The sequence below is a fragment of the Camelus ferus genome, chromosome 1, assembly GCF_009834535.1.
Source record: "Camelus ferus isolate YT-003-E chromosome 1, BCGSAC_Cfer_1.0, whole genome shotgun sequence".
In the NCBI taxonomy this organism is placed as follows: domain Eukaryota; kingdom Metazoa; phylum Chordata; class Mammalia; order Artiodactyla; family Camelidae; genus Camelus; species Camelus ferus.
In genome coordinates this window covers 94,490,461-94,500,818 of record NC_045696.1, presented here as the reverse complement: position 1 = coordinate 94,500,818, position 10,358 = coordinate 94,490,461, and the positions used below count along the sequence as shown (strand labels likewise).

Here is a 10,358-nt window from a genome sequence, read left to right as displayed (position 1 = left end):
TGCCCCAGAAAAACGTAATTTAGTTCAAGGATCTTAGGAGAGATTAGTATCTAATAAATCAACTTCTTATATAGTCTTGAGAAAAGAAGAAAGGCCCCTCATTGGTTAAAGTGTCAGAAGATTTAAGAGTCTAGCTGGAACCTTAGCTGGGGCTTCTCCCAATTCTAAATGTGGCTCAAGTGAGAAACTATTTCTCTTCTTGATGTTAAGAAGAGGAGCACATAAAGAGAAATAAAAAGCTGGACGAGAGGAATTCTTGGAACAGAGGTTCTCGATAGTTCCAGGGATATCCGTTATTACCAGACTCTGGACTTCTGCATTATATCTATATACTCTAACAATAAAAACAAGGGAGGGCACGTACTGTGACCATGCAAGCTTCAGGAACACAATCAAGGAAAGAAACAGGTTTTGGAGGGGAGTGGAAGGTTTTGGAGAAGGAAGGCAGCACAAGTGGGGTTCAAAGTGCTTCCAAATCCAGAAGTCAGTTTGGTGCACTGACTAAATCCTGATATTCTCACAATATTCCTAGATATTCAGAAAAACAAGCTATAATTAACCCTGTCTTCTCCTGTATAGGGCCACAGTGGAAGTTGCTACCAGAAACTACAGGTAAAATGAGGAAAATAAAAAAGGAAGTTGATGCTCTCAGAAATAAAATTCCTTCTGTGACACTCGGCACTTGGAAATTGGTCCAAGGTAGAATGGTATTCTCTCCTCCCACCCCACCTCACCCTCTACGAGAATTGGGTGCACCTCCAGACTTACAAAACCCTGGTCTAGGACATTGAGCCAAATCTCAGAAGAGAGACGTCAGAACCAAGTATGCTCCCACCTTAGCCCTTACTTACTGAGTCTCCTTCCCCTGGGAAAGTCCACTGAAGGAAGACAGAAGCACACACACAGATACTCACACACGCAGATACCTCAGAGGGAAAATGAGACAGAGAGAGAATGATTATGAGTGAATGAGAATAGTGAGAAGTTATACAGTAACTGCTGCACAGTATCATACAAATAAAGGTCTGGACATGGTCCTTCAAGTATGAGGAAAAGAAAAATAATGCCATGGCAAATCTACACATTTATTACAAATTATAAATAAGTAAAGAGACAAATCAATCCGCCTAAGAAAAGAAAGCATATACTTGTAAGATGTTTATAATGGAGGTCTTTTTGGTGGTGGAATTCAGAGCAATTAAAAAAATGTTTTGTGTTTGTCTTTTCTTACATTGTTTTGATTTGTTTTAATGCACCAAATATCCTTTTAGAAATCTGCGGGTTTTTTTTTTTTTAATGGAAGCAAACATTGAAAGATGGCAGCTAATTCTTTCTCAATTAAATAAAAGTATACACTGCATTTGTCACCGCATTCCTATGCCCTCTCCAGAATATGGGGGCCTACATTAATCTCCAGGTGGCTGAAGGTGGCAGAATTCTAAAAGTGACTTAATTACAAGCATCTAACAGTTTTGACGCCAGTAAGACAAATAAGCAGGAATCTCTTAACTCAGATCCATGGCAGAATCTGAATGCTGTACCCATAAAAAGGCTTCTGTTTTGATTCGCTCCACAAGTTAGGAATCACTGAGAGCTCTGTCTTTTCATTTCCAAACTTGCACCTTGAACCGTTCTTGATTCTGCTGCCACCACTGTAATCCAACCTGCTTTTCCAAAAGTGGTATTTCAGGACCCTCATTTGAGAACGCAAAGCATATTTCTCATGTCACATTTTTGCTTTCATTGTTCCTTTCACCAAGAATGTTCCCCTCCACTCCCTAGTTGGTGAAATGCATCAGACTTTGCAGGCTGAACCCATGGCTCTATTTCCTTCAACACTGCGTAACTGCAAAGGGATTCTCCCTCTCTGAGCAGTGGAACAATGCATTGCCTACTGTCAGTGGTGACACTCACTGGCTCTTAATTGCACTGGTGTTTAAGTCTTTGTTATACTTTAACTTCTGTACACAGTCTCTTGGTTTTCTCTACTAGACTGTTCTCCCCCAGGGTAACTAACTACGGTTTGTTAAGAGTTCTTTACATTCCCCCTTAAGTGGAAGAGCTATTTCTGGGCTGGAACAAATCTCAGCAGAGGGACAGATCCATTTTCAGAATCTAAGATGCCTGGAGCTCTGGGTGCTAGGCGCTGGCTTAGAAGGGAGGAGAAGGTTCATTGGCTGGTACTAAAAAGACCCAAGGCTCAACTGCATGCATCTAATTGGCCCATAAATCACATATTCAAGACCAAAGCGTTCTCTCTTTATAGACTCCAACTCTCCCTCAAAGCTGCATGTGTCCTTTTTAAATTTCTAGGTTCTAATTCCCCCAGGATAAAATGACAATGCAGTATTGAGCAGCACTGACTTGGGAGTTAGATTTCCTGGACTTAAATTCCAGTGGTACCACTTCCGAGCTGTGTGAACTTACACAGCTTATTTACCACTTCTGCCTCCTCCTTTCCTCTTCGGTGAACCAAGGAAAATGATAATACCTACCCACTGGACAGCTGCCTGAATAGAGGTAAGCAGAGCAAACTGTGAATATGCAAAATGAAAGATGACTGACTCTGCTGTAGTTAAAGAAGTTTTGAAGAAGTTATCATGGAAAAAATTGATGGTCAAAAACTTATCATCACTGATTACTGAGTTGATATGAAAATCCTTGGCAAATTGCAAATGCAAGGTATTGAATATTATTATTATTACTGTGAATATTTTCCTTGGTGTTGATGAGAACTAGGGAGCAGGGGTGCACAGAGATCTTTCATGGGCTGATTTGTCCAGGACCTGCACCCCCCCCCTTTTTTTTTTGCTAGGTTTGGATTCCAGAGCCTCATGTGACCTTTTGCATCCATGGTGCCAACACAGTATTTTGTAGGAAGTAGGGGTAAAATGTGCTTACTGAATGAATTTGTTATTGACCAAAAGAAGCCAAACAAGTGGAATATACAGATTTGGAACACTAGAGCCTACCCACCTACACACACCCACACACATACACTCTCTCTCTCTGGACTTCGTGGAAATCTGAAAAGACATGCTTTCACTTTGAACCCAAGTTAATTAGATTTTTTTTTAGACATCTTGCCATGAGAAATAAATAAAAACTGTATCAACAGACTTGTCTTATCAAAACTCATGGTTTCTGCAAACATTTTCACAGTTAATGAAAGCATTTGAGCAAATATCTTGACTTTTTGACTTACACCATATGAAGTAGCTTGTTACATTTTTCAGTTATTAAAACATATAATTCTTGCAGTGTGCTGAGTATTTTTCTCCTATATTTTAATATTCTGTTTGCTTAAATCTATCAAGGTAACTCTAAATAGGCCTAATTCTTATAAACCATGAAGGCAAACATTGATTATCTTTCAAAAAAAATCTAGCACAGTTCTAGGCATATAGTTGGAGTTCTATAAATATTTATTAAATAGTGTATTTAAAAATACACTATTACATGTACATACTCTGGATGCTATTTGAGAACCAAAGAATTATAGAACATTAGGGTTGGGAGGGATTTCAGGTGTCATATGATCCAGGTCCCTCGGTTTATAGCTTAGAACAGCCAGTTTTCAAATTATACAGTGAAGGACTGACAAAACTTGTCCTCACACTCAATTCTCATGATCCTGATTCCAGTGTTACCTCCCTAAAATGATCTGAGTTTTCTGTGGAGAAACTGACATATCAGAAAAGGCATGTAATCCAGTGTGACACTGCTGCACTGGAGGAATGCAGGACAGGTACTGAAGTGCGGAGTAAAGGATTCCTGACTTTTGGGAGTGCGGGAGTATAAGCAGTGTATTCTGTGTTCTTCACGGAAGAGCTGATGCTAACAGTGTCTCTTAATGATCAGGAGGAGTCTGATGGGTGAATATTGGGAAAAAAGGGTGAGAGGAAGGTGAGCTGGCAGGACATTCTGGGCAAAGGAATAGAAAGTGCTAAGGTTTGGAAGCATGAAAGAACAAAATGAAATGGAGAACAGCAGTTCAGAGACTATTTTATATGTGGAAGGAACTTTCTGGAAATTAAACTTCAAAGGATGGCATCAATGTGACTGACCATCATGGACTCCATATAACATTTTAAGGAGTTTGATCCTTGTTCTTTTAAAAGTGAACAAATACTCTAAGTGATATAAGCCAGAAAGAGAGAGAAAAATACCATACGATATCATTTATATGTGGAATCTAAAAAAAAAGACAAACTTATTTACAAAACAGAAACAGATTCACAGAAAGAAAACAAACTTATGGTTACCAGCGGGGGAAGGGGGTAGGAAGGGATAGATTAGGAGTTTGAGATTTGCAGATACTAATAACTATATATAAAATAGATAAACAAGTTTCTTCTGTATAGCACAGGGAACTATATTCAATATCGTGTAGTATCCTATAATGAAAAAGAATATGAAAAGGAATACATATATATATATGTATGACTGAAACATTATGCTGTACACCAGAAATTGTTGCAACATTGTAAACTGACTACTTCAATAAAAAAGATAAGAGAATAAACATAAGTACATAAAGTAAGAACACTAATAAGAACATAAACTATAGGGCTTAAAATTTAACCTAGCAGTGGTGGGGGTCAGGCCTTACTATGGTTCTTCTAGAGGTGCATTACCTGGAAGGTGATGAAGCTTAAGCCCCTTTCTGTTCCTGTTCTAAGTAACTACTTTTAAACAAACAAAAATGTGTACAACTTTTTAAAAAAACATACAAAATGACACAACTAAAATGAAGCCAGGAGTCTCAGCCACAAGCAAAGGGGAATGATTGCACGAGTCAGGAAACAAAACATCTGCTTCAGCAGCAAGACGCTGTGACGGAGGAAGGGCGGGAAGGCATCCTGAGAGATGCCTTCAGCAAGAGGAGGATCTACAGATCAGGAGGGTGGGAGGAGGGTGTGGCCAAGGTTCTACAGACAGCCTGCACTGGGAGCTCCTGAGGCTCTTTTGTGGACTTGTTAGAAACAGATGGACATTCTTTCGGCCTTTTCCTGGCATTGCTGTTGCCAGCAAGGGGACAGAAGTGACCCGCCAGTCATCGCTCAGTTGTTGCCACCACAGGGCTCCAGCTACTCCATGAACTGAAATCTTACATCGTTTTTGAGATGTTTCTCCAAAAGATAGGAAGGTAGGAGAAAATTTCATTTGGCTGGCATGTCAGGAAATAAGATTCAGTCAAAGACTTTTGAAAATTTTCAAGTCAAGATACAACAGAAGATTAAACTGTTCCAAATGCTATTTTAAGTAAGAGATAAACCTTTCTTTTAGCATTGGTAATTGGGTAATTTAAACTGCCTAAATTATGACCACCCCTTAAAAAAAGAGAGAGAAATGCTTTATACAGGTCTAGAAGACAATACTTTAAACTAATTAAAATTTGCTTACAAAACCTTCTTAGATTTTTCAAGCTTTAACAAAATTACAAGGCACTCCTAGAATAGGCCAGATGATTGAAAGGTTACTGAGACAGACTATCTCATGACTTACAACATAGCACATATGATACGTATTATTTTTATTCTTTAAGAAAGTCAAGACGTATGAAATGATTGGCAGGAGTTCTTTATCAGAACAGAATTGCTTAGAAGTAGAAATGAATGCTTTTCGTCACACACAAACTCTGGCTGTATAAAAGTATCCATGGAAACCCTTACCTGTTAGAAGTCCCAATATGCATATATAAGGTTATTCCGTTTTACATTTCACATCAACAAAGACGTGAATAGAATGGAAAGCATTAAACTACTAGAAAACTCTGAGGCCTTACATAATAGTTTCAGACAAAAAGCCCATTCTATTTTTATAGTATCTATTTGACACAAGACCAAATGACTTTTCAGAATATGTTCATTGATAGATGAAGTAAGCATTATTAGACATCCTGTTATACTTATGGGAACAAATTTACGATTTTATTTTTTAGCTTAGGAACAAGAATTGATGCACATTCAATTTAAATAATATTTCACCATTTTTCAGTCTAATAAAACATGTAGTTAAAAAAAAAAAAGAGGTTCTTTCTAAAGGCTCCTAAAGGATAGCCTGCGTTTGGGTAAAGTGAGGAATTGAAGGAAGGAGCTAGAGAGCTAATGCCTCCAGAAAAGCCAAGGCCGTGGTATTTATTCAAAGAATTTCTGTAATTGGCAATTTTGTGAAACGAAAAAACTGTGGAAATAAAGTTCACCCAAATGAGAACAAGCAAAGACTATTTATTCAGGGCTTGCTATGGCAAGGGAGTCAGCTACCATCATTTGTGTTTTAGTAGAGACTCAAAGGCAGGCAGAGTGGGAAAGCTTTATACCGGAAGAAAAGGAAGGCTTCAGATGTGCCCTGATTGGAGGCTGCTGGTGTGGGGGAGGCTGGAGGCAGGCAAATTAGAAGTAGGGCATCCTATGTGATTGGTTATGGGTGCCTATTTGGCTTTCTCCAGGTGGCCCTAAGTTCAAAGTGGGTACAAATATGGAGGTTATCAGTTATCAATCAAGTCCTGATTATTTGGGACGAGTTGCTACAGAAATTGTGGTTTGGCTTCCTGGACTGGTTGCTGTAGATTGTGGGTCAGAGATGTTTTTATATTTGATCTGGCTGTTGTCTGTTTATATATTGAGTCTCTTGGAGTCAAAGGCTGGTTAGTGATATCACTAACTAGCTAAAAAAGCTGAGTCCTAAGGCAGCCATAGAAAGAAAAGTGAGCCGAGCATAGGAAAATGAGAACTAGGAAGAAAGAACGGCAGAAGAAGAGAAAATTAAAGAAATGGGAGCAAGTAAGTGTGAACTGCAGTTTGGGAATAAGGTAGAGGTGGGAAAAGAAAAAACCAAGAGCAAGCAGGTTAACACTTTTTTCTGTCTCTCTTCTGAAAGTGGGTATTCCCATATGCAATAATGGACTTAACACAGCAGGCTCGTGCAATTTTGAACAAATTAAGAAATACTCAATTAAGTGGAATATCAAATATGATAGCTGGTTTAATGAGATATGAATGCCCTTTGCTATTTTAGTTGATATTTTTTAACGTTGTGAGCCAGTGTTTGTGCAGTAGGGCTATTCTTTCAAAACTAGATTAAACTATCTTTTTTCAGGTCAGCCTTGGAGATCAAAATGTCTTTATTCAAGGGCATCTGGGCAAGGGAACAAGCACATCTATCATGGAGCATTCAATAGTCCTTTACTGTCTTATGCATCAGATCTTCTGCCCAGACTTCCCACAGACTGCTCTGGTCCTGCCGATCTACATCATTCTCTGTTCCTGAGCCCATCTGGGCTGTGTTGGCAGCTGAGCATTTGCATAGTGTAAGCTCCCTCTGATGTATGTTTTTTTAAAAAACCCAGACATAAATAATATAAGTTTATTAATTTTACTTTTGCATGTGGAAAGTTGTCATGTTACCAGTGACTCTGGAGTGGTGGGAAATAGAACATGCATGTGAGGGGCCTCAAGTCAAAGGCCAGAAAATGGAATATGGTCCAGGGTGACTCCAGTCACCTCCAGTAGAAATAAAGGTGGCAGCACACTACACCTACTCAGTTCTATTCTCTACTCAGAGGAGCAGAAAATAATTATTTTCTTTTTTTTTTTTTTAATTTTGAAAGCATTCTTTAATTCTCTGCAGGATTTTTTAGGAAAACCAGGTTCTGCTTTATAAATGTTACATGAGTCATACGGGCATAAAACAATGGAGGGGATTAGCAATGAGATATGCTATTTGCTTATTCATTCACAATTGATTTTTTCCCCCTTAATTTATTCAATATTGGTAATTAGTAATGTTTTTAACCCATAAAATATAGGCATGGAATTTCAGGTCAACCCATGGTTCAAGGGGTATTTGGTATGGGACCTTTCTATTTATGGGTATCAAAGACATTGAATACACAGGCTGTCTTGCTGTGCATTTTATACACGGATTTTCTACATGTGAGTGTGGACATACGTTTATTTGATCTAGTAGGTAGAGTTGGAATTGGCTTGGCTCACAGAGTACCCGAAGTAGTTGTTTTTGTATACATTCACCAGCCATCTGTCCTCCTCCCAAACCTTAACTTATGACCAGATTTCTGTTATGATTTCTTGATTGTCGTATGCACTAAACCCCAGCCCAATTTCAGCTAGGGGTTCTGCTCTTTTTTTGTGTGTACTTTATTGTGAGAGGTGAAGGAAAACTCTGTTCTTCAAACCTCTAGTCACTGGATCGCATCATGTTCGGACAGAGCTCCCTGAAGCCGCAACTCAGGCCCTCTGTGAGATGGCGACTGCCCTACTTCTCCCAGCAACTTGGATCCATGGCTGGTAAAGCCAGCCTCAGGTGAATGTGTAAGTGATTTTCAACCAGTTATGAACATGACTTCACAGCTTCCCTTACACATAAGGTGGAGGTAGATCTCCACTTTGGATTGTCTGTTCATCCTGTTCTCATTTATTCTTTGCTCATTACCATCTTCCCGTTAGCCTACTGTAGAGAATTATAGTATTTGTGTTTATGGGGATGACAGGGCTTTAAGTCAATACTGGATACATATTATGATACACCAATTATTTAGAGTCAACAGGATTTAACTTACTGCTTTAAATTTGTATTCCTTCCTAACGTTCTTTTCCTACTTCCCAGACTCTACCCAAACAGGTACGTGCAGGCATTTAATGCATGCTGGGCTCCAGTTAGTCTATCAGAAGCCTCTTAATCCCAATGAAGATTAGTTTTCTTTTCTATGACTCTCATTGGTGTTCTTTTCCAGTATGGGAGGGTATAACATCCCTAGACCCATTTCTCTTTCTAATCAAAATAACTGATTTTTCCATTCTCTAATATCAAGTCTATTTTATCTTCTCTTATTTTTTCTTTTTACTTCTTTCCTTAGCTCTCCTTTGTTTTTCTATTTTCTATATGTGATGTGTGGCTCAACTTTCATCGTTTTTTTTTATTATAGGGAATGAAAATCATACATTTCTGATTAGACCTTGAAATAGTCCACAAGGTTTATTCATTCAATAAATACTGAAGACCTAGTATGTGCCAGACACTATTGGACGGCTTGCGTGCATCAGTGTATGAAACAAAAATCCTTGTTTCCACGAAGCTGATGATCTTGGAGTCTCTGTGGTTTTTTAAACTATTTTTATTGTTGTTCTTATAATGGCAGAGAGGTTTTTTTCATATTATTATTTATTTAATTCACAGATTCTGTGTATCCAGATGTTTTAGGTTGCAAAATGACACTGATACGATGGAAAAGAAGACACCAAATACTAAAGTTTCTTTGTAATTAATAACAAACTGTAATATATATCTTACTATAAAAATTCTGGACTTTCTCAAAGATTTTATTGAATTCAGATGTCCTTATAATGTAATTAAATAACTGTTTAAACTTTTTCTCTTCTTCTCATAAATAAGTAGAACACATAGGAAACAATCCCATTTACCATTGCATCAAAAAAAAAAAATCCCTAGAAATAAACCTACCTAATGAGGCAAAAGATCCGTACTCTGAAAACTGTAAGACACTGATGAAAGAAACTGAACATGACACAAATACATGGAAAGATATACAGTGATCTTGGACTGGAAGAAGCAGTATTTTCAAAATGACCATACTACACAAAGCAACCTACAGAGTCAATGCAATCCCTATCAAATTACCAATGGCATTTTTCACAGAACTAATTTTAAAATTTGTATGGAAACACAAAAAACCCTGAATAGCTAAAACAATTTTGAGAAAGAAGACGGAAGCTGGAGGAATTACGCTCCCTGATGTGTGTGTGTGTGTGTGTGTATCTATCTTTATCTATCTATCTATCTATCTATCTATCTATCTATCTATCTATCTATCTGTCGATGAATAGAAAAGTAGATACGTGCACCCCAACGTTCACAGCAGCACTGTTTACAATAGCCAAGACATGGAAGCAACCTAAATGTCCATTGACAGTTGAATGGCTAAAGAAGATATGGTATATACATACATGTATATGTGTGTGTGTATATATATATGTATGTATGATATATATATATATATATAACTGAGTCACTTTGCTATACAGCTGAAAATAACACATAAATCAACTATACTTCAAGTATAAAAAAACTAGAACACAGAGACACAAAAGTACATAACTCCCCAGTACCAATTTATCTTAGATTTTTTTCTCATTTGAACATAATTAAGTGACCACTTGGATAAAGGTTATCTTATTTACAGAGGATTACTTCTTGCTGTGTTGAGTGTTTCTATTATTAGGGATTGCATTTTGCACAAAATTGTAGGGTAAGATACAAGAACTAGAGACTTAATTTTGTTGTATGTTTTTACTAGATGAAGCAATTAAAAAGAAGAC

The 10,358-nt window shown here is 37.7% G+C and overlaps 1 long non-coding RNA gene across 1 annotated transcript; it reads left to right on the top strand.

Moving 5' to 3' along the window:
* Positions 1–340: 340 nt before the first annotated feature.
* On the top strand, positions 341–9,386 carry LOC116665691. The gene is made up of 4 exons (XR_004322328.1): positions 341–2,520; positions 7,102–7,312; positions 8,204–8,333; positions 8,948–9,386. It is a non-coding gene; the product is annotated as an uncharacterized LOC116665691 (long non-coding RNA).
* Positions 9,387–10,358: the final 972 nt, after the last annotated feature.